The sequence below is a fragment of the Anser anser genome, assembly GCF_964211835.1.
Source record: "Anser anser genome assembly, chromosome: 1".
Classification (NCBI taxonomy): Eukaryota; Metazoa; Chordata; class Aves; order Anseriformes; family Anatidae; genus Anser; species Anser anser.
In genome coordinates, this window is record NC_139720.1 from 155,391,748 (window position 1) to 155,414,443 (window position 22,696).

Sequence of the window (22,696 nt, forward strand, 5' to 3'; positions counted from 1 at the left end):
TATTTAAAGGCACCAAAAAAAAAAAGAATCTTATTTTCTATCAATGGAAAAGCATGCTGAGCAGAAAACTTGCAGAAGCAATGTGGAGAAAAAGCTAGACAGACAGTATATTTCTGTCCCCAACATGTCTGTCACTTCTGGTCTTTTATTAAAGCAGTCATCACCAGCACCTCGCAATTCTGCTTTTCTCATTTCTTTATAACTAGCAAATAAAGTTTTCATGTCTAAATATTTCTCCACCACCACTTGTAGAAAACATGACTTCTGTGTCCACTGTTACTGAACATGTCTAACAAATACAAGTCTGTATACTAACCATAATGTGTTGCGCTGTCTGTACTCACAAAAACGGAATGTTAATACACATGCATAAAGCAATTCATTTTTGTAATTCATCTTCATATTGCCTATGCTCAAATAGCATGGATGTCATTCCGTATAGATGTACATCTACTTCTATGGCTTTGCTACATAAATTTTCCTTTTCTACATGTATACAGAGCATATTAAAGCTCACAACAGAGTTCACAACTTGTCTGTGAAAATAACGCCAAAATAATTTGTAGATTTTCATGAACCATGTAAAAAGATATTCTCCTGCTGGCACAAAATAAAATCTCCAAAGATGCCTGCCATGGCCACTCACTATTTTTTGTGAATGTGAATTTGAAAGTCTGTTGAATATTTGATTTGCATTAAGAATACCTGGGTGCTTTTCTGAAATGCAACACTTTTACTGGCCTCAAGAAGAGGAGGGGCAGGGGCAGGAGAGCACTTGGGCTCCCCACTTCCTGCCCATTTCAGTTTCAGCAACAAATTCCTCCCACTTGCCAACAGCCCCTAACAAATTCTCATTGTCAAAATGAACGCTTATCAAAAGTAATTTCATTTGTGAAGAGCTTTTATGATCCTAATAAAACTTTAAAGCTCCTGAGTCGCAAATGTTAAGAAACAACTTTAACAATATGCAGTTGCTGGAGAGGGATTCTTTGCAAGAAAACAGGCAAACTCGGAGGGGAAAAAAATCATCAAAGTTAATACCCAGGCTAATACGAATCAGTGAGACAGCACATGATGGTAGAGTTAAACCAGACGGCTACAGATCTGCGCCTGCGGAGGGGCCAAAGAGGTTTCCAGAGGTGGTGGAAGCGAGGCAGTGGGAGGAACGGTGGTGTGTGGGTGTCGGGTCAGGGACCAGCGTCAGACCACCCCAAACTCAGGGGCGGCTTGGGCTGTCCACAGCAAGGGTGCAGGGAGGCAATGGCAAGCACTGCACTAACTGGGTAAAGGAAAGGAATAAAGCCAATGAAATCTTCAGCTTGGGGCTGCTCTTCATGCTTCTCCAAAGGTTTGGCCCTCAATCGGAGAGACGCAAACAGCACATGTATGTATGCATCCCCGTGCTGCCATAAAGGGTTGTGTTTAGAGGTAATTTCTGTAAAATACAGCCCAAAATGTCATAACTGCTGTGAGTGGGCCATCAGGAAATACGTGCAAAGATGCCTGCAGTTCACTGCAACCAGGTGCAGTTCATCCAAATGTCGTGAACCGGCATGATGCTGTTGCTGCTTAGCACAAGTCCACCTCCTTGTCCTTCTCAGGTCAGCGGTGGCTGGTTCGGAGGCTGGGCCAAAAGTTTCTGCATGTGCTGCGGAGCGGTGGCTGAAGCACACTCTCCAAACCAATTTATGCTTTTAATTAAAGCCAGATTATCACCGTTTCAGCACACACTGATCCAATTTGCAAAATAAAGATCTCCCAAAATTATCCACTAAGGCAGCATCCAATTCCAACTGAAGGCACATCTCTAGAAAACTTGCAGTCAAATTCATTATGATTTTTTCAGATTATAATAATGAGCAGTAGACCATCTCATTAGCTATTTTTCTCCTCAGGCTGCAAACTCCCTTCCCAAAAAAGACAGATCGTGTCTTTCTAGGTATATTTCCATACAAAGCACTTATTAACAGGCTGTTGCTGTTATCAATTTACATAAACTAAATGTGCAGCCCTCTGGTACGTATCCCAAAAATAACCAACAACTTCACTGAATTTATACCAACCAACAAACATGGGGAGGGGGTTGTTGTTTTTTCCCATATTTTAATAGAAAATATGTTGCTATGTTAGTTAACACACCCATGCCATCTGTTGGGTTGAGAATTGATGCGGCTTCTTAGAGCCACTACATTTTAGATCTGTCTGCCTAGATACCCCAGGAACGGAAACGTCTCCTTTCCATGATAAACTCTTTCTAGTCGCTATAGTTTTTGAATCAGGATTCAATTGATATTTTCTAATTGTGGGACAGGCTAATAGGACCAAAGTCAGACCTCTTGAGGGGCCTGTCTCTGTGCCTCCCCTTCCTACAATGGGGAATACCCAACTGATGTTAGTGGGGTATATCATGTCCCCACCCAGGCTTCCAGTAAAACATATCATAGGTTAAAAAAAAAATAAATGCTAAAACCTCTGACTAAATTAAAAATTTCCATGGATGAAAAGGAGATACCCTTTTGCCTCATTGTGCAATGAAACGTAGATGCTATTGTAATTGTAGGATGCACATGAAAGCCAAGATTTTAAACTAGTTAACCTACTTCAACACAGTAGTAGAGAAAAAAGCAGTAGTTGATACAATAACATTTTTGTTGCGGTAGGCACAAGAATAAATGTATTTTCCAAACTGTGTGTAGGGTCCCTGATAAGACTGGTCAAATTTTTCAAGAACAGTAAAAGAAATAATTTACACCATTCTTCACCTTACAGCATCGGGCAACACTCTGTCCTGAATGGATAAAGAAATAAACCTGAATGTTAAACAAATGGGTCCACCCCAGGACAGTTGGGAACTGTGGCACCCCATTAGGTGCTGCAGGGGTTGGGCTCTTTATCAAGCTGAACAAGGGAGGAAGACAACAGGACTTCTATGGGAAACAGTGATGCCATTAAATTACATTCCGTTATTATATATCGTATGCTAACATTATTAAAAACTGCTAAATACGCTACTCATGCTGGAAAACCCATTGGGAACAAATATTGGTCAATGCGGCTCGTTTTGTATCTCATAGGAGGATGCAGGAAGATTTTCATTCCCGCGTGCAGCTACGCCAACTGGGGAAGACAGAAGCTTTGGTGATGCAGCATTGCAGACGAATCAACTGCCACCAGGACACACAGACACCAAAATTAAAGATGGGAATACGCGTGTAGTGGGCTCAATTGGCACCCATTAAACCTAATCACTACTCATCCTCACGAGTTGCTAGCTTTGAATTATCAAATCTGCAAAGAAAACAACATCCGTCCACTTTTACACTCCAGTGGAAGAGGTGGTCCCTCGCGGCGGGGCTGCGCAGTCTCGCCATCTGGAGAATAAATCGAGTGTGAAGTACAGTATAGTTTGGGACCAAGCTCCGTGGCGGCAGCCCAGCAGCGAGTTCATTAGTTCCAAACTTGCAGGGATTAGTGCAGTGTCAGGGCTACTGTCAGGTGGGAGCAGGCAGGCAGAGCGCGAGACTTGGGGAAGGAGGCGGCGGCAGCGAAGGAGCCCCTCGGGCGTGCTAATGAAACAACGAAGTACAAGCACACCTAAATAGGTGCCTTAAGTTACAGCATCAGTATCTTCCCCTGGCATCCGAATCGGTACCTTTCCTTCTTTTTTATTTTTCTTTCTTTAAGTTACAGTCAACACACCGGAATTTCCGCTCTGAGACAGAAGGGATGGCACAGGAGCGGAAGCTCAGCCACCCACTCACCACAGACACGCTGTTAATAAAGAAATAATGAAACAAAGACATTCAGAATAATACCGTTTTTGGTACAGGAACAGTAGAGAGAAATTACATTTCCTTCTCTCTTTTCAAAGCGGTAAGACACCCCACAAACCAGTTTTTGAGCATGGTGCTTCCCAGAACTGCCTGATTTTGAGGAGAGTGGGGAAGAGGCGCACACACACAAATATCCCTTCTTCCACTTGAGCTGTATCTATTCCGCTTCATGTTTCTTGCATGTTCTTACCCTTTTGTTTCTCAAGACCTCCAGGTCTTAATGTAAAGATAGTGGGTATACTCAAAGGTATGCGTATGTATGGACCTCATCCTTTTAACATCTTTTCGCAATAACTCTTCATATAGAAATGTAAATACATGATGCGCTACAATGGCAGTCCAGAATATATCATCCCCATGGCCATAATAAGTTTGCATGTCTCAAATGGCAGAGGAAAAATTAATTACTATAATCACAATTCAAGTTATTTTTTGTGACAGGTCTGACATGATAAAAACATACAATTATGTGTTAATGTTACTTCCCTGGAGTGGTTTGTTTACAGAGCTTGACATTGCCGAATCTTTTGTCACTTATATTAGTGCGTACACTACAAATGCATCTCTCAAACAAGATTCTGCAAAAGTGCACATATATACCCACAAAGGATTTCTGGGCAAAACTGAGTTTTTGCAGAGGGAAATCCTGAAATATTTTACATTCTTAGTTTCCATCATGAATTTATGATGCCATACAGAATATTTCATTTAGTTTCAAATTCACAAATCGGTTTGGCAAGAGAAAATAAAAATTACATTTGTTTTTAAGGAAACAAAGAAAACTGTAAATGCAGAACAGAATGTTGCTGAGAACAGGAGGTACTTGATTCATAGCTGTTTGCTACTTTATATGTATTAGATACTTGTAAGAACAAATCTTTAAAATGGCAAATAGTTATTTCTAGTTAGTCTTGTTAGACTGAAAAAAAATGTAAAAATATGTACATTGCAAATCCTTCAGGAAGCTGTTATTGAATCACTTCTTATGGTACCTTCTAGACCAGAGTATTACTTGAGTTTTTAAAGACTTATGAAGTTTTAAAACACATTTTATTTTGGTTCAACAGGGAACACTCCAAAACCAACATGTAACCCTAAAGGAAACAAGGAGCAGAAGTGGGGAGGGGGAATAAGACCCCCATCGTGTGTGCCTGTATTTCCCCTCTGCAGTTTAGGCATACATGCATTTTAGCATGCTGCAAGGGTCTGATTTTTCTGCTACTCTTTCCTGAAATCTTTGAATTCTTTCTTTAAAAATTATTTGGTCTATTCAAGCCTTTTCTTTTTTGCACAATCCTTTTTCACTTTTCTGAAAGAGAGACTCTTCGTAACATAATGAGTCATCTAACTCTGTGCATCTCCAGCATCTGCTGCTTTTCTCTCTGCTCTGCTAATTGTCTTTACATGCAGTACATGGTCTATCAACACTGAAATGAAGCAAACTACTTCAGCAGCCAGTGTTAGAAACCAAGCTGCAATTTAATTATGCTCTGCTGAGGAATATTAACTCCTTTCCCCGTTTTCCTAGAAGTTTTATTTAAGGTCTAGGAATGCATCACTGCACCTATCACCAAAATTTCTCCTGTATTTTCTAGAGGACAAGATCACTTTAAGCTGTTTATGAATATCTGGGAGCTGCTTGCTGCCATGCACCCTTAGCAAGCCTCTCCCCTCCTCCCTCTACCAGCGTGGACAATGTGGATCCTTAAGATCCATCATCTGATGTCCAATGTCATCAGAGTTGGACAACTTCCACACGCGATGACTGGGCGATGGCTTGGCTCCAGATGCCAGGAAGGTGGGGAACCAGAGGACCAGACCCTGAGCTCCCCCCAGCCAGCAGCCCCGGACCCAGAGCTGGTGACTCCCCGTAGAGCTTTACAGATGCGAGCAGCGCATTTCTGCTGTGCCGGGGTATCCGGGATGTATACGTTAGTGCAAGAGCAAGATATTTTTACAAGTTGTGTCTAAGATATTTTTGGAGTTGCATGTATCTTGCAGAAATTTAACTAGAGGCTGCTAGAATGAATTGGCGCGTAGGAATACTCATGTAATCTGAGGGCTTAGCGTAAATCTGTTTGTAGTAAAAATAATACAGCATGCTGTGTGTGTATACATAGACACAGAGACAGACTTATACCTTAAGACTATGTGTACAGAGAAGGTTTTTTAATGACAGTACCATATACAACAGCTCCAATAAAAGTAAATTTTGTGCATGTACGTAGGCAGCTATTCTTCTGTCTGCCAACTTTTATAAACACTTTCAAAAGATATGTAAACAACCTTTCAATTAAGACAAATCAAGCTAACACTAATTTAAGCTGGCTGCAAGATGTAGTCTCTTTACTTTTTTCCCTGGCTTTCTGAGGATTCTTTTTGTTTTGTGACAGATTAGCATCACAAACGAAAATTCTTTAGAAGCATTAGTGTTAATTAGTCTTCCTGGACCGTCCGAATGAGCTATTGCATGATGAAGTGAGACCACAAAATATCCAATCTGATGTAATCAATGAAAAAAAAGAGCTATGTGTTTCTTTCATCCAGCGCATGAACTTAATTGTATGTTATAGCTATTTTTTATTGAAAAATAATTTAGTTTAAGATGCATTTTCTTGGTAATAAATAATTGTGAAAAATGTTTACAATTAAGTGTCAATTTTTGTATTTTTATAAATGTATCTTTTTGCTAATGCTGATAATGAAATACAAAACTGTCCACCAAAAGTATGTGACTTTAGCAAATTATCAATTCCTGTTCAGCCGCTGATTTCAGGAGAGGTGATTCTAAGTGAGATATGCATCAAACGTTTTGAAGATCAACAAATGTGCACGATCAGAAGTGTCATTTAATTATGGCTCCAATTGTTTAATAAATTATTCTGAAAAAAAAAATTAAGTCAAATAAGGCAAATATCAAAAAAGAAGAATGTTAAAGGCAAGCTAAGGGAAAATAAAAGCTTATCAGAAAGAAAACAACTGAGAGCCTGTACCCAGAGAAAGGTGGGGAAAAGTCTTCTAGATTAAAAAGTACTCCTCAAACTGTAAGATCATTCTTGAGCAGAAAGAAAGGAAGGCCAAAGGCTTATGCCTGCTTGGATAGAAAGAGCCAGTGTCCATCCCAAGGTGCTCAGAGCCCCCTAGGAACATAGAAGGCATTAAGAAAAAATCAGGTAAACTGCATTATGGCTTCTCCATCCTTCCTCTTTTCTTGAAGAGACTTTAACGATCTGTCCACAGTCTCAATAAAAGGAGGGAGTTTAGAGAGAAAATTTGGAACATTTTTTTTGATTTATGCAAATACTGATTAACAGCTCTTATCTCACTTATCTGCATTAGTAAGCTAAAAAGTTAGTATTTTTTATGCGATCAGAATCCTACAGAGCTCCTGAAGTCCAAGAGTTTACAGGTCATGACCACAGTAAAATCATGCTTCTGTAAAAAAACTGTGATCATTTTCAAACTCCATCTTAAAGTTGAAGGTTGTCACTTTGTAGATGTGTGTCCATGCAATGCATTTAGCACAGGATTTATGACACCAACTGCTCTGCAGGTGTCATACGCTACGCAACACGCCCCCAGGAGGCCCTCCCACCAGGTGAGTTCTTGCACCATCTAAAAGAGAAGGCCTTAAACCACATTCCATGGGCAGCTTTTTAAAGCAGAGGTTACCTCATGCAGTCCTGCACTTCCTTGTGAGATCATGTGAATTGTCTCAATTTCTGTTTATGGACCCCCTGAGAAAATCGACACCATCAGGTAACTTGGCTCCCAACTCCACCTGAAGATCTTGGACCCCAACTGTCTGAAAGACAGAGCTACTCATTTATATCCATCCTCTCCTTTGGAGCAGCAAACCACGTCGTTTCTCCAAACCAAAATGAAGGTGTGGTTTCACAGATGGGTCTCTGCAGGGATCGTGCCCCAAAAGAAGTATGGGCAGGACTGCACCGAGTTCAGCTCTCTGCTCAGTCCTGAGGCGGTGCTCCAGCGAGGCCTGCACACCTCCAACCGCTCACACGTGCCACCTTATCATGCAAGACATATCCTCAGCTAAACAATAAAAAAATACCATGTTGATATGGCTCACTGCTCCTGCTACTTCAGCTGCTGGAACTGAGGAAAAAACACAGAACAGTGATTACACTGTAGGTCCCTCAAAGTCCCATCTTGCGTCATGGAGTGATGCAGAGCCACGTGCCACCGCAGTCAGCCTGCTCTGGAGGGTTGTCCCTACGCAAGGTGGCCCCTCAGCCCCACCAGGCGAGGGCACCGGGGATCGCTCCTCGGACCAGGTGCATTTAGCATTGTCAAGTAGCCCGTAATTGCAGTAATGACTTCCATGGGAGAATAATGTTAGGAGAGCATGAACACAATTTTAGATGTCTTTAAGTTTAGAAGCTTGAAAGAAGTGGATGCCAGAAGCACTGAATAGAAAGCTCTCCATGGGGTTGTTCAACACAGGAAACTTTGATCTCACAAGCTTCGCACTAAATCGACACAACTCTTGCCTTCCCACAACGCAAACCTGTTTAATACACGTATTTCTCAGCCAGTACTTACCTTAACGAACACCCACCTCACTATCCTGGATTTTACCAGAGTTCCTTCCTCTTTCCCTACTAGAAGGGCTGCCTTCACTTGGACAGGTGTCCGCGGTGAGTCAAGGAGCCCAAAAATCCCACTCCACCCCAAAGGCAGATTTTAGCACCTCCTGTAGGCAGCATTTTCTCAGATGCTCCTAATGACGTGAGGAAGCCAGTTACAGCTTGCTGTTCGCTCTTGGCAGCGTCCCCGAAGGATGGGCAGCAGTACAAAAGCAACTGCACCCCCTTCTTCTCACCCACCCCCCCGAAGTGGGAGAGGGGAAGCAGCGCCAGAATGCCACATCCCGCACGTCCCTGACTCGGCAGCGACTAGCTGAGACAGAGACTGAGCCCTCGTATATAAAATAAGATTATGACTCATGTATTCACGGCAAGGAGTGGGGACCTTTTGGAAATGACTTCAGTTGTTTTCTGTGGTCTGAACCCAATCTGAGGATGCGAATTTGTCCCTGCCTAGACCTATGATCAGTGTTAAAGAAACTGTGATTTTTCTCCTGTTTGAAAGAGGCACCTGAGGAGGTGGTTATTTTCTAGGTCAAATCTCCCCTGTGCTAATCCTATGGTCACAGTATTTGTACATTACTAACAGATGAATTGTACATTACTGGTGCAATATAATACACATCTTCATAGACACGTAGAGAAGAAACCTTAATTATTTATCGGTGTTCTTCGAAACCTTTTTAAGCTCCTCATTTAGATATTCCTGATTGCAGCGGAACAAATTACTGGAACTTGTGGCATTTCTTTTCCCTCACTGTATTTTTTTTTTCTCATGAAATCAATTATTTTTAATGCTGGGCTGGCTGAGAAGGTGCTCCGCAGTGGGGCTTCTGGAATATCTGCAAAATTTAAAGTCAGGTTGGTGCATATTTCCCAATCAAAGCATAAGATAAATCAATTTGTGTTTATTTCTGCAAGAACTAAGCAGTCCCTACCCTCTCGTGCTTTTTCCCACTCCATGCCCCATTTTTCCCCCATGCAAGAGCTTTCAGTGCAGCTGTTTCTCAAACCAAGACGCAAACTGGATCACAGAGCAATCGCACTCGATAAACTTGGTTTTACTTTATTTCTGTCTAGGGAATTAGGATTTTTTTTAAAAAAACAGACAATTTCAGCATTACCATTTACAGCATGGCCATACAAAAACTGCATTGCTGCAAGCAAGGGGGCTGCAAAGGATGACAATAAGCAGCCACGAGGGGCAACACGGAAACTTCTTTAGCTGTTTTTGTTTTTTTCCTGCAGCACAGCTGTCCCTGAAGAACCAGAGCCAGCCAGCTCATCACCCACGATTTCACTTCTTTCATGCTAATGAGGAGGGTAGCAGGTAGGATTCAAGCAAGTGCCTGCACCCCATAACAATCATCACTAAGAGCCCCTGTTCTTATATCCACACTTAATTACCCATACCATTACCTCAGCAGAGCTGATGCAGGGCACCTTGTTAAATCATTGATTGATTACATGACTACCACAACTATTGCCTTAAGTTAGGTTGCTCCTTCCATAACCTCTTTTCCAGATTTGAGCACGAGGGCTCCTTCACCTGTGTTTCCATCACCTACTGATAGATACACCCAAGTCCAAGTCCCACATGGATTTAACCTACTTCAAGCAGTCTGTCAGGCTTGGAGCTCAAATCCTTTGTCTGGCTCATCACATATTTTTTTCTCACTTTTTGGACAATGATTCTGTCAAATGCAATGCCGATACAAGACTAATAAAATGGGTTCGGACCATTTTTAAATACACATAATAAATGTTGGGGCCAGCCCGAACCCTGCCTTGGTACCAATTTAGCTGTGAATTTAGTTAGCACCAATAACATTAAGTTAATGTAAAACTTTGGCATGCGTTTGTTTGCCAAAATGCTGAGAGCACTATAATTTCTTTTCCTGCGTGAATGAACTATATGGGCAACCAGGATTTTACGGCAGTATAATTGCATTCGTATAGTACATTCATATAGCTACTTTATTTTTTCTAATATTATTTTAAAACCATCAGTGATAAAATGGAATTCAGTATTCACAAATTTGACACCCATTAAGTTATCATTTTTAATTGCATTGTCCCAACTTACTTTCCTGTTGTGTAACTGTCTGGACTAAATATGTATTCAGCAATTTTTTGCCCCTTTGATTTGATGTGAATCTTCCTGATTTGAACAGAGAACTACGAAAACAGATTCATGAAAATGTGTCCTACTTACCTAACAAACACTTTTTAACGGAAACTGTTCTCTACTTGGCTAACCTGCTTACCCTTTTGACTGCCCCGGTCACAGTGTGCCCCAACCATCTCCAGAAGTGCCCCTGCTCCACCTGTTAATTCTGAGACACTGAGACACCATCCCCACGAGCATGTTTGTGGTGCTTGTGCTGTCTATTGCTAGTTAACGTGTCTTTGCTTTCACTTGGGATGGGGACATGACCAGTACGGGCCAAAGTGGCCCTCTAACCTCTTGTCAAGGGTTTGCTCAACATCTAGAGAACTTCACTTATTTTCTGAGGGTGAAACGCACAGTGACATTGGTGCTGTTCTCCTTTACCTATCAGTGAGTTCCTTACCCATGTCTCTCCCCACTCTGATGGCCAAATGGACTCCCTAGGAAGTCTCCTCTTCAGAGGCAGTAGGTTTCTGCAGCATGGGCACACAAACAGGCCTGTTGTCCCTCTTGAGCCCACTGGACTACTCCAAAGCCAAGGGTGCTGTACCAGGTACATCAGTACCAGGAAAGCATTGTAAAATGTGTATCTTACCAAAGTCTCTTTCCTTTCTGGTTCCTCATTTGAACTATCATCTTCCCAAGTGGGCTTCAGACCCCTGGCATTCTCTTCAAAACGATTAACAAGGTTTTAAAGTCCCCTCTGCTATTTGTCATAAGTCTTCAGGCGTATTAAAGCTTTCTACTTCCTTTTTATTTTCTTGAAAAATGTTAAGTTGCATTATTTTAAAATTACTGGTGTTCATCACTTCATTATATTTATTAATATTATATTTTTTTTAAATCCTGTGTCCCTTCATGCTCTCAGCATCACCTTTTCCAATATAAACCTCATTTCCAACTGAGTGATTTGATCTTTGCTTTAAGATAATTTTTCATCTGTTGCTTACTTGGCTTAATTTCTTCTTGACCAGGTTTCACAGCTTCAGATTCTGTGTTGGCAGTTTCTTGGCCAGTTTTCATTTCCTGTTGACCAGATAAAATCTCTGCCAGTATGGAAGCTAAGTCCTCTATCGCTGCCCAAGCAAGAATCAAGCATGCTGAATCTACACTTAGTATACACTTAATATAAATCTACAGTAAATACAAATCTAATCCTCTTTGGAATTATCATCCACCCCAACATAAGCTTTGCCACATTTTGTGAGTGCTTATGAATATTAATTAATTATTCTAGCCCACTTGCATGCATGTTTGTAAATAGACGGCTGTTAGGATAATTAAAATAGCAAGACAACAGCATCAAAATGGCTTCAGTCCACTTGATCACCAGCAGCGGTATAAATACGTATTTTTAAGAACACTGCTTCTCCCTGTGTTTCTCAGGACAGGTGACCGTTCAACCCCATCTGCAGGCAGACCTACTTTCTGGCTATTATAGCTTAACACCTATATGCAGACTTGCCGCAGAGCCCCAGGCAGGTTGAGCCCCATTGTCCTACACACCATTCAACTTAACACAAACCCCTGATCTATCCACAAAGTTCAGCTCAGCATTTTTATCCTGAACAACGGGGAAGCAAGGAGGATAGCCGAATATTTTAACCTCTGTTTTGCCTACGTAGTCCTCGTCCACCAGTGGTTTGCAGCACTGGAGCCAAACCTCTTGTATGCGATTGCTTTCACAACACCTTCCCCCTGCTGACAAGGCTATGATGAGTTAGGGGCACTGTTTGCTGGTATCCTAATCTGTGTTTTAAATGGAGCTTTCTCTTGGGAGATGCCCTTTCTATCATCCATATAACTCCTTTTGCTCCATCTCTCTGTGCCTTAGGATGCTGTGGCACGCTCTCTGGGCTGACCACGGGACAAAATTCGTACAACGTGTTCTTCTGCAGTCCCATCTCCCAAGGATCACCTCCTCCTGTCAAGCTGTGGTTGCACTTTTTTCACTGCTACTAGTCAAACAAGTTATTGAAATGTTTTTGTTTGTTTTTTTTTTGCTGTTTCCCTCCCTCGCCTTCAGTCGATGTTTGTAAAGCATTTAACACTACACCAGGCGGGTTAATTTACTGCACTGGTAAAACAGGCTATTTGGAGTGTCTTGCAACACTGACATGTTTTCAGCTTGAAAATCAGATGTCTCCATCCCAAAGGAAAGAATTCCTGCCAAAGCTTTGTTTATATCGATGCCAGGTGCAATCTGGCCCAACAGTGGTAATGACATATGAACACTAAACAGTTTGTAAAAAACATGCTTCAAAATGAAATCTGAATCCTATATATAAAGACCCAGGTAAGGGTCTTACTATGAATTTGCCTGGTGTAGGAAAGTATTTCTTTGTAGAAACATTAATTTGGCTTCTGGGCTCCCTTTAGTGTTATTAGTGGCTTCTGATTTCAATTTTTTCATTACAGATTGTTTTTCTTTTGCTTCTGGTAGAGTTCTCAAAGCCACAGGTTTATTGTGTGGAAATATTTTAACAAAAATTACTGTAATTACTGTGTTTAATACTTTATTTTGTACATGGCTCTTGCATGTATGATTAACAAAGGAAACCTTTCCTCTTTTTGCCTCTGTAGAGAGCAACCCTGATTTGGTGCAAATTAGAAATACTGAAACACAACGTGCACTGCAGCACCTCATGAAACAGAGGTGCCAGAACTGAATTGCATCCTCTCCTTTTCAGACAAAGTTCAAAACCAGCTTTCATCCCCAAAGGAGATTTTTTGGTTACTGCTGGCTACACGGAGTGAAAAAAATTGTTAAACCTGTATGAGAATCGCGACCCTTAGATTAAGCAACTCCCTGCCCATAACATGAGAGCATCAGAAACCCTGGTAGGCTGTAACTTGCATATGCTCGCCTGAGCTCTCTGATGGCAACATCCTCATCGCCATTTTTAAACCTACGATCAGACCAAACTAGGGAAAACAACAGCATGGAAGGCAGCATTTCCATGGAGGAGTTTTAAAAACGCGCCCAGATTTTGTTTGCAAATATGTATAAAATCGACACTCCCACCAAATCAGCAGCCATTTACACAAAGATCTAGCCCTTGATATCAACGATATTTATGCAGCGATCAGATTCTTAATCCTTTCGGAGGGGCAACGCTAAACCAAACACCCATGGCTGCTGGTCAGTACGTGTGCAGCCGTAATGCTCATCGTGGGCTACGTTTCAGACAGACACCGAGCAAGTCATTTGCCCACAGAGCATCCTGTAACATCGCAGGCCGTTTTAAAAATGTGTGGGGAACGCCAACAATAAGGGACTACTTGACAAAAAGCTATTCATGTGCGCAACCCGTTGCCTCACCACATACCTAAGCGGGAGCCACTGGGTTTGGGTTTTGTCTTCAGAAGAGGGAAATTTTCGGGATGCCTTTCCCATGTGTTTGGAGCAAAATCCTGAGATAAGTATGCCTTTAAAATGAGAGCTAAACCACTTAATACTGTAACTCAAACTTCAGAAATCATGATTCTTGAATCGGTGCCTCAGCAGAAAAGGAAGGACTCAGATTTGCAGATGGCAAGTTGCTTGCTGCAATCTGAAAGGGTCTATACTATAATGGCAAAAAATATGACTATATACACTTTCTTCCTCTGTCCATCTGCCACTGTTATAGTCTAGTGTGGGGGTGATTTTATTTAAATTTGGACTGTTTGCAGGCTGATTTCTCATTTCTGCAATCATTAGGTTTGTTACAAAAAGAGTAAATAGATTTAAAAAAAAAACAACTGCTGCCTTGGTGCTGTGTGACTTAAATAGTGAAATCATTGCAATAGACTCCCACTGAAGAAATCTACATACATCTGCTGCTGGTCTGCATGGTATCTCATCCTGTGATTGTGTATGTGCGTCTACGTATGGAGTGCTTGGAAATCTTCACAATGCTTGTAACTGTTTTCTGAAATGGGAGATGCAGAAGAGCGGTAGTGACCAGAAAGACCAAGAAGAAAAGAATTAATAATAGAAACGGAATAATGAAAATGGATATTTAATTTATTAATATTTAAAGGTCATATGAAGAGTCATCTTGTTTTCTCTTATTATTCACCTTCACCCAGGCAAATTGCATCGTAGCTTGCCACGGTTTCCCCCGCACTCATTTTGCAAGAAAAAACGTCAGTGGGCAGAGGTGTGTGTTTATCAAGATGCAGAGGCACTGGAAAGTCATCAGGAACTGTGACTGCACTTCTCCCCTTACTCAAGACTTGCCAAGAACAGGACTTGTAGATGGATATTTGGTTTTGCAGAGGGACGAGAAGCCCTTGTGCCTTCCCCTTGCATGCCCCAGGCCCCACGTGGCGAAGCCTCTCCTGAGAGCAGTGCTCCTCACAGGCAAATCCCCAGGTCCAGGCTGGTCCTGCAGGCTGTCCCTGCACCTTTGGGCTCTCAGCGGCACTGAGGCACCACAGAGATGTCCCCACTGCCCCATAGGGTCACCCCCTGTTGTGCCCCCTCCCAGCGGCAAGCTAGCGGCTGCAGGGAACAGAAGCAGCTGGCGAAAACAGCCAGCTCTGCCAGGCTGGCGGCAAAGGAATAAAAGAGATTACAACAAATGATGGAAATTGCCTCCTTAATATTTTACATTTTTTAAAACGGCCTGTGATGTTACAGGATGCACAGTGGTTTTAGGGCCTGTGGGCTGCTGGCTCAGGGGCTCTGAAAAATTAATAATCTGAAGGCAGACTTTTAAAGGGTTCATTTTCAATAGCTTATTCTGTGAAAATTAGAAGGTATCAAATAAAATTATTAGCAAACATGGATTCCTCTCTCTTTTGCTTTGTAGAGAGAGTGACAGTGTGCATGCTGGAAACTAAGGCTCACCAGGACAACAAAGATTTTTGATCTCTGTTTTCTGCACCCTGGAAAAAAACTGAGGCAACTACCAAGCAGGCTTAATTCTGCTTTTAATTGCACAGTAACTACGCTGGTGAAGGGGGAAGAAGAGTCTGGCTCATTGTTTGGCAGCAGCTTGCAAGGCATACATCTGGGTGTAAGTCATCTGCCCAGCCTAAACCCTAAGACCTAGTCACCTTCTGGATGGCCCATCTTACATATACATCTTTTTTCTTTAAAGTTTAACAGAAAATTTGATTTGTTTATAGTTTGCTTTCAATATTTTCCCTCCTTCAAAATGTTATTGATATAACATAGCATTCATGTTGTTCTGAATTCACTGAAAACAGTGCTAAGGAGGGACAGAGAGCATTATTTGCTGTGGATCTGTAAATATATAAACATTTATGTATTTCTTTAAGTGAAGAAAATGAATAGGCAGGTGATATTATGTTACATAGTTCTAGAATTAGAATCTGAGCCCAGAAGTTATGTAAAAAATAAATGGGTTTTAAGCAAGATTTAAACAATTCAGCACCTTTGACACTTTTTACTGTGTCAAGTGGGTACAGACTGCAGCGATCCTGAGAAGGAGGCTTTTCACATTCACTTCTACCAGTAGTAACCCAAGACACAGGAGGGTGAAGAACGAGGGTCATATTTATAATCTGGAATGCTGTAAAATATCTCTCTTCAAGTTTTCAGCTGAACTGAGATATTTATCTTAACGAGATCTAATTAGACCTAATTTCCATAGCATATCAATTATTTTCCTCATTAGAGTAGCTAATGCCATGTTCAGATATCATGGCAATCAAGCTTGTGATTTCTGGAAAAACTGGTTAGAAGGCTTAGTATTAAGCGTGTTTCCAACTGTGAAATTTATCCTTCCGAGCAATGCCTCCCAGTTTACTCACTTTGTTCCAGGATTCTCCGCAGCATATGGCCACTGGAACCCATTAAATAACAAGAAGTAAGACAAAGTCAGCGATGAGTCAAAAATAGCTGCACTAGTGAATCGCCTTTCAAAATTCTGTCTTTAACAAGAAAAATAATGAAGAGTAAGACATGCAATTAGAAGAAATTAAGGTCAATTTTCAAGCCGGGTTGCCTACACGGTGGTTTCTAAATCCACGTTGGGCACCTCAAATAAAAGCAGTCTGATTGAACACCTGCAGCTCTTGGCAACGCACTCAGGCATACAAGGCAGCCAGGCAATTCTTGTACACAAAGTCTCTACTTCTCATTTTTATTTTCCCGATTACCTAAAACTCCTAAAACTCCAGGCCCTAATCACCAGATCGACATGTTCCTTTCTCCTCCTAAGGAAGACACCCAGCACATGGCCATGTGCGTGCCATATACTTGCTGGGCAAGTACCATTTGCTCAGCATGGGGCGAAAACACTTTCTTAGTACAATATATTTGGGCAAAACCCTCCTCTCTGCTTTTTACCACTACAGACTTCCCTAGCCAGGAAGTGGGATTCCTCTCACCCACCCTGAGTCATCTAAAAGTCAGGTGTCCACGTTTTTTCTAGGGTCTTGGTACAGTCAGTAGAGATGGGTTGGTCTATCTGGAAGGGGATTTACCTTACCCTAGAACATAATTTGTTCTTTGGAGGCACCCAGCTCCAGTTCCCTTGGCTGAGGACCCAGGGAGCCTCGGCAGCTGGTTCAAATGAAGTGCCTTCTTCTTAGAGAGCTGCAACAGGCAACATGAACCTCAGCCTGGTGTTGTTGGGGCCAGTGGTGCTCTCCTGGATGAGACACATGATATTTTGCTGGTATGAAAGGTCCAACACATGTCGCTAGAAGACTACCACACTACAAGTGGACCTGCAGGACGAGCTGAATCTGTGGATATATGCTGCAAGCCTGAGAGCAGGAGGAAGCTTTCATTCACAGCCATACCTTAACCAAACAAAAGGCAACCACATTTACCTCCTCTTCTTTAAAATACACCCAAGTGCTCCAGACGGGTGTGTTTCAAAGGAGGCAGAGCAAACAAGCAAGTTTCTGAATAAACTGAATTTTTTATATAATGCATTTTGGAGTTTTGTTGTCGTTACTCTTGTACCCAGTTCCCTTCATTTGCAAGTAAAAGGATGCTTCATCTGGCCATCTGAATAGTATATTCAAACAAAATGTCCCAGGAAATAAACAGTTATGCTCTTCTGACCTGTGTTACGAAAAATTGAATGTTATGTAGATTCCACAAACCACAAATACTGCGATCATTTCTGCCCCTACACAGTCCCCTTATACCTAAGCATTTCTCTAGATTTTCTGGGCATACTCAGGTATAACACAGCTCGGAATTTGGCCACACAACTCCTAATTGCTTTAAAACTATATGGATGGTAACGGTGCCAGAAGACAATTTAGTTTGCTCTCGTTCATACTGAGCTGAAGTTGTTTGGTTTTCTTAAAAGAAATAAAACTGATAATTGTCACTACAGTAAGTAAATATGTCTGAATACACGCAGAAAGCAGATCTATTGGGTAAGAAGGTTACAGAATCTCATTTTGTGGTCCATCTGCTCCCTCTTTGCTTCCCAAGCCAACAGACACTAATCTGGGATGAAGAAACTGACAGGACATGGGGGAGGAGTAGACGGTCACGATTACGAATAATTTCAGGCTTTTTGATACACATTCTCATGCCATTATGATATTACAACATGAAATTAATGCAATGGAGTCAGGAGGACAATTCAAACAATTACGCATTATGACAGAATTTTATTGTTCAAGACTTTCTTGTAATTTCAATGCAATTTATATATTTTACCTCTGATCCCAATTCGATCAAAATTAATGTTGAAGGGGAGAAAGGTACATTGCTGTAAAAGACTGTTAAGCAGACTGTGAGAAGAAATAAAAGGTAAAATAATCAGATTGAGCTAAGGGAAGTGTCCAGGTTACTCCCTCCTTTTTTATTTTTTTTTCCCTTTTTGTTCTAATTTGCATCTGTGCTGATGGTCTTGAAGAAAATGTGAGCATCACCCCAATGAAAATTTTCTAGCGATCCTAGTGTGAAAAAAAAATCAAAAGCTGTGCAGGACTATGAGAAATAATACAAAAGAGCTAAAGATAAAAACAAAATTCAAAGCCACGGCTCATCAGCGAGAAAGACAAAGCAGAAGCGGCAGTGTGGCTAACCGGGGATGGCAAATGGGAAAGGGATGCACTGTGTGACATAGCGCGAGTGGAGACAGCCAACGGAGCTCCCTGTGCAGCCCTGCCACAACGGTACTGCCAGTATCTGGTTATTTTTAATTCTGGGCTCTTTCTCTTTAGAAAGACCGTAATAAATAGAAATATGGTCATGTGGAAGCAAGAAGGACCAAGGTTAAAAAAAAAAGGAGATGAAAAGAGATAAATACACATTGTTTGGCTTAGCTGTGATTAAGATGTAAGGCATCTACAAATAATTTAAGCACGTTAACACTGCATTGGAAGTGACAAATTACTGGATGCAGTAAAAAAGAAGCACCACTAGCATTTTGGATAAGTACCAGAAAGAAGTTACAAAAAGTAAAGCCATTGCCAGTGGGAAAGTGTGTCCCGCGGTTAAAGCACCTAATCCCAGGCTAAAATCATTTTGTCCACAGACACAGTGTAAGGTCTCTTTATCAGGGGAAAGCCATCTGTACCTTCTGGAAGGATAACTTTAGCCTAGATCAAAGGCTGGGAACAGGCACAAAAACAACCGGACTTCCCCCACGAGCTTTTTCTTGGGTCGCTTCTCACCCGCTTTCCACACCCAGTGCTCCAAAGCTCCCTGGACGTCCTTTGGGCCTCATGTATAGGCCCATGGTGATTCATGAGGAAATTTGCTTAACTTTGACCCTTCTTTGCCCACCACAGAACACCTGATCTGACTCAGTAACTCCTCAGATGCTACAGCACAGGCTGCCCACACCAAACGGCAGCATGGTGCTGTGGATCGCTGAACATGAGGGACAAGGCCTGGCAGCAGCGGTATTCCTGGGGAACAGCAGCATTCGGCCAGGGCACTGAATGCCCTTGGCTTGTGGAGGTGGCATCCACACAGGGATGACCCGGGCAGCTCAAGACGTCGCCGTGCATATGTCACGGGGCTACTTTGGGACACTGGAGCAGCAGACAGTCGAGGGAAAGCTCTGAGCTAAGCCTACCAGAGGGTCAAGGGCAATGGTGGGATCTGACGGATTTAAAGGCGCTTGCCTGTGTCCAGACAGGGACACAGACACAGCTGCGAATGTGACAGGAGGTTCTCTGGAGAAGCAGCCATCCTTTCACTGAGGACACCTCAGACCTTTCCAGAAGATGTCAGTGACAGAGAGGAGATGACTGGAAGGAACTGCTTTGAATCGTTGGTTACCCAAGATGTCCAGTTGGCCTGGACTCCCACATCCCTCAGTGTGGAAGTACTGTTTGATGACCCCTTGCCTCATGGTTGTTGGGTTTTGTTTGTTTATTTGTTTTTCTTTCTGTAGCAAAAGGCATCTTTTTGCAGCTCTGTTCACTCCCTCACCCATATTAGCAGTCTCAGCCTCGCAGACTCCCAGACAGCCCTGAGCCTGGCGCAGGGTCTGAACTTTCCTTTCCTTTCCTGCTCCGTGGTGGGCCTTTCTCCTCACTGTCTTGCCCTCCCTAGGGTTAATGGTGATGAATCATGTGGTGTTGATTTTGTGAGACCCAAGACTTCCATATCGCAAAGCTCATTTGTTCCCTTCTACCTGTAACTGGAATGAGCAGCACTATCTGTGTTTAATAGCCTTTGATTGGATTCTGTCACAAATACCACGAAGCTCTACTGCTTTTTGGACTGCTGTACATTTCCACAACAGTGAGAGGGAAAAGGACCTAACTATGCACTGGGTGAAACAGCGCTGCTTCTGACTTGCTTGGAAGATACCACTTGATAATTTGTCTTATTTGAAGCATCTTGGCATCTGCGGCCAAAGCCAGACAACTCAAGGACACAGCTGGTCCTACAGGCTCTAGAGAAAGCCTGGGAACAAAAACAGGGCTGCAGTGGTGAGAGAAGACTCAGCAGAGTGAACGTGAAAAATCAGACTTGGCAGAGAAAGCCACCGCAAGCATGGAGCACAGCCAGGCTTCAGTGGGTGCCTCAGTGGAAAACCTAAGTGCCTTTGTCCAGGACACGATTACCAGAGGTCAGCTGATGGGTAACACAGGAACAACTTGCCCCTCCACAAAACCCCATGTCCAGCCTTTAGAGCCCACCTCGGTGCAGGAAAGCCCAACACAAGCAAAGACAGCTTTGACAACCCTTGTGCCCATCACCCATGGGATGCTTTGCTGGCTCTCACGTTGCAGCTCTGCATGTCTGGCGGTGTAGCAGAGAAAGCTTTGTGATCACCAGCTCCCAGGTGGCTATGGCATTCGCAGCCCTGATCTCACTTGTAGGGTCTTTGCATTCACCAGACACGTGCCCTACGTGGCAAAAGCACTGCATCATGAGCCCTGTCCTGCTTTGCAGACGTACCTGGCCTGGACCTGCTCCTGTCAAATCAGTGGCACATTGCATCAGGCAGTGCTGGCCTAGGACTGACTGGCTTGGGGAGAGTTTGCTACCCAGAGTGGTGAGAGCTGGCATGCAGCACACAGATGGAAAGGGTTAAACCTCTGTCATTTGCTGTTTGCTTTCATTGACTATAAATCCCTTTCTGGGGAAAGAAAAAAAATATCATGTCTTGTGTTAGATCAGAGATTTGGAAGATCACGAAATACTTTACTCTTTAAGTCCCTATAAGCACTAAACAAAAATAAAAGCTCTGGAAAAATTCAAATTCTACTTCTCTGCACTTTCACCTCAGGACCCACCTTTTGATACAGCCAAGCATTACAACTAAATATTAGGCGACTTCTTCTAACTTGTGGCAATTCCTTTCCTCTCACCTTCATGTAGCCACCTGCTATTGCGTATTGTTGTTTAGACGCAGGCATCTATGCCAAATACAAGACGTGTGGCTTCTAAAATCCAGGCTGGATAACACAAGAGAAGGAATTACTTCTCATCGCAAATTAACACATGCAGCAACTTTTCGAGATGGATGCAATGCCAGCCAAAATAACATAGGTGGCTGGGCTGAAGGAGCTAAGCCATCCACTGGGCAGACCTAGAAGAAACCGCTGCGAACCATACATGTAAGAGAAAATATTCACTGTTGTGAAACACACACTGAATATGGTAATGAGCAGAAGTAACACGCAAATACGGTTGTTCGTATTAATGAATCAAAAGCAACAGCAATTTCAATTGGTTCATAAGGAATGCAAGCTAAAAAGGGGCTTTCTGCAGATAGATCAAAACACGTTTTGTAAAGGAGAAACCAGATAACTTAATATATACTTTATCGGGCCCAAGGTATTTAGGGACAGCCTGATTTAAGAGATTTAATGGCACTATTCCTGCTTTGTACAAGTGTCAGAGAAGCACCAGGCCTCCGTGGGGCAAGTGCCATGCCCTGCACAGCGCCGGACCCGCACCCTTCCCACCAAACCAGCGCTTGCTTCCTGATGGCTCCGTCTCCAAAAGGTGTAAACACGCCTTCATTTGAGCTCGTCACAGATTCAGATTTATTCTTTTATCTTTGGTAATTTGGACATTTTTTTTCCCTACAGATAGTTTATGTGTTCCACTCGCTGCTATTCGATAGAGAAAGTCTCTTGGGCTTTTTGCCCTTTGTATTTCCTCTCTTCTTTCATGTGGAGAAGACTGCCAACGTGGGATTTGCAAACTGCTGCCAATATGGGATTTGTGCTGCTGCGGCTGCCAATCTTTAATTTAGCATATGTATAAAGCTAATTTTTGGACACGATGCTAGTGCCTGGCATCTCTGCAGGAATCAGCCAGGTTGTAATGTTTGTATTGTACTGCACTATAAAAAACAATAAAAAGAAAATATAAAAGAGAAAGCCTTTTATCTCTAGCTTTATAGATACAGATATGGTCTAAATACTTGTATTCTCCCTCTGCATCTAAAATTCACTTCCCCCGTTCCGTGCTGCAGTCCTTTCTTTTAGATTTGCTGTGTGTGTTGCCTGCAGTAAGAGCCAATGATAGGTTCTTGCTCCCTACTGAGCATATCTTCATATTAAAATGTATAAATGCAACTCTTTAGCGGGAGAAAAAAAAAAAAAAGACTAGTTTTCCTTTAATTATATTTAAACTACACAGCCACATGTGCGAAGTAATACTTTCTCCTCATTTTTTTTTTTAA

At 42.3% G+C, this 22,696-nt stretch overlaps 1 protein-coding gene across 3 annotated transcripts in view; it reads right to left on the reverse strand.

Annotated features, from left to right (window-relative positions):
* Positions 1-22,696, reverse strand: part of CLYBL (citramalyl-CoA lyase) — a 159,518-nt gene that overhangs the window by 26,976 nt on the left and 109,846 nt on the right. The gene's annotated exons all lie outside the window — the stretch shown is intronic.